Genomic DNA, 3,035 nt, shown 5'->3' on the forward strand with positions numbered 1-3,035 from the left:
GATCCATTAGGTTGACTCTACTCTTCATTAAGTTGTAATAAATTAATTTCTATCCTATGGGAAATATGTTCACAATTTCTTAAAATGTACACATTATCTTGAGCAATAAATCCAGATTCTGGAAGAAGATGTAATTAGACAAAAGTCATAACCCAGAACTGATTGTATTATTTTCAAACTGTGGTCCTGGAAACCTGTGTCTGCATTGCAGCAGCAAGCAGAGACTAAGATGGATGATCTCCCACCCACAACAGCACAATGGCTAAAATGCAATTACTGGCTTTATGGAAAAGAAAAAAGGCCAGGCATCATAAACCTCAAAACTGGAACACTTTGCTTTCTAATGACTCCAAATTATCTCAACAAGCACCGGAATGAAAATCACTCAATTAGCTTCATGCACTACTTGGAAGAGATCAGTACTTTATAGAACTCAATTCTTTTTTTTGTTTATACATTCTTTGAAATGAACAATAATTTTTCTAAATTTGTAAAAAGCTTTCATTTAATTTTTAAAATTTGATTTGCCTTCTCTGTGTATTCATGTTTAATTCTTCAGGGTACAAGATTTTCAACAAAAGTTTTTGTGGTTTAGTTTTTTCCCACTTAGGCAGAGATAGTATTATGGTGAAAAACAAGAATGTTACTTGTTTATCTTGGTAGGCTGACATGGTATAGTTTGAAAAAATAGTGTAATTTTCTGGGATAAGAAAATATTTTTGAGCTATGACATAACAAATATTTTCCCCACAATTATTTTGCCAAAATATGATATTGTGCATAATAGCGTCAAGATTTCTTTCATAAGCTCTATCCATCCAGAGCCACTGATTATAATGATCATTTTAATTTATCCATCAAAAGCAAGACTGAGTGTGGGTTTTATGTACAAATGATACAGTGGTTTTGTCTCCCCCAGTTGAGGGTGGTAGCGGGCTGAGAACAACTTAGTCCTTTCAGGTAAAAGCGTGGAAGCACACTGAACCATCAACTGCCTAAAGCACTCATCCAAGTTAGTAGGTTAGTGGCTGGAATTGTCTCTTAGAAAAATTGGTCTACGAAGCCAAATAGTAATCAAAGCAATTCGATTACTTGTGTATGGCTGAACAGCTCTGACCTCCTTTTACCATTGAAATTGTTTCCTTAGTAATATCTTTTTTTACCAACTAGATTGAAGAGGACTAATCAAAGCACATAATGTGTGCTGATAAATGTCTTCATTGAATACTTGAGGGAGGAGGTTTTGATCATTTTCACCAACTCTATAGCCTGTCTCCATCATTTCTTTTACTTCCAAAAATGTTCTGGAGCCGCTGGGTAGTATCAGGAGCCATTCATTATACAATGGCTGAGAGTTGACCAGGGTCCTATTTAACAGAAGTCATAAAACTGCAGACTTTAGGAAAAGATTCACATTCCATTCGCATGTGAAAAAGGAGACAGGATCTGGAAAAGGGGAAGCCAGGAAGATGAATAATAGGTTTTTTTCCTCTTCCCAAGTCACAAATAAAAATCTGCATTTTTGAACACACAAGCTAACCAGAATTGGAACACCTTCAGGTTAACACCCATTGTACTGTACTTATTGGTGATGCTCTGCTCTTTCTCAAGATAAATTTATTTATTTTATTTTCACAATAATCATGTGTTATTTTTATACTCAGAAACTAACACACATGCATACTTAAACATCAAAATGACCTACTCCCTGGAAAGGGCTAGAGTTAGCATTTTGGTTTATATCCTTACGGGGTTTTCTCTGCACACTGCCTCCACGACCCACATTATTGATGTTCTTAATGACTATTGAAGTGGAATGGGAGACAGGGTATTTCAATCACGTGCACAGAAATTTAGCCAAACATGTCCTGTAAAAACACCTCAAGTTGGCTACAGCAGCTCTCAGCTGCTCTGAGAAGGTGTCCTTCCACTGTGTCCTTCTTGTGCGAACCCGCTGAGCCAGGGTTCTTGGAGCTCCCCTGGCTCCAGGCCTCATTCCTCCTCCAGCCAGTGCTCTGGAGCATGGAGTGTTCAATCCCTGCATGAGGCGCTTTCATTTCCTCAGCCCTCCCCTCCCCCCAAATCACCCAGGGAAATGCACTGGGCAACGGCAGGGACTCTCTGGGAAGGGAAACTGTAAGTGGGTTAAAGGTGAAGCAAAAGTCACTCTCCTCTAACGACCTCATTTCCATTCATTAAATTACTGTAGCAAATTAGGGTAAACAAATTAGTGGCCAATTCCAGTGTCCCAGAAAATTGCCTTCCCCTGTGAAACAAGTCTTTTAGCTACTAGGAGAGAAAAAGAACATCCACATTTCCAAGAACAAAAGATAATAACACTGACCTTAACTATCATTTATTTAGTGTTTTGCTAAGCATTTTACATCTGTTATCCGTCTTATTCCACATTTAAACACTAGGAGAAAGGCATGGCTTAGTCAACAGGAGCATGATCTAAAAGCAGGGGCCATGGGTTTGAATCCTGCCTTGCTACTTTTAAGCTGTGTGACTGTGGGCAAACTGTTTAACCTCCCATGATTTGGGATCTAAGTCTGTAAGTGGGGATAATAAGTAATATAATAGAAGGCTTAGACCAGTGCTTGGTACGTGGTGAATGTCCAAAATGCTTTTAATTCTCATTACTATTATTTTCCCATTTTACAGATGAGGAAACTGAGGTTTAAAGGGTGCGTGATTTGCCCTAAGTCACAGAGCTAATCCAGATCTGCTGATGCTTGAGGCCAAGGGACTTGTGCTCAGTCACAAGCAGTCAGCAGTAGATCAAGGAGAACCAGGGTAACTGATTCCTAAATTACAAGCTTTCTCTGACATCACACACCAAAGGTACAGAAAGTGTGGGCTGCCGTGCTGAATTTCTATAGACTCTAAATATATCTTAGATGTTGTTTCAGGGAAAAAGAAGTCATCACATCCAGGGGTGTGCTTTGTATAAAAAGTCTCATAAAAAAGCTAAAGCCCTGTACACAATAAAACAATCTCTCCTTTGTTTTTTGAGTCAAAGCGTTGGACCAGGC

Source organism: Propithecus coquereli, unplaced genomic scaffold (genome assembly GCF_000956105.1).
Source record: "Propithecus coquereli isolate 6110/MARCELLA unplaced genomic scaffold, Pcoq_1.0 Scaffold47, whole genome shotgun sequence".
In the NCBI taxonomy this organism is placed as follows: Eukaryota; Metazoa; Chordata; class Mammalia; order Primates; family Indriidae; genus Propithecus; species Propithecus coquereli.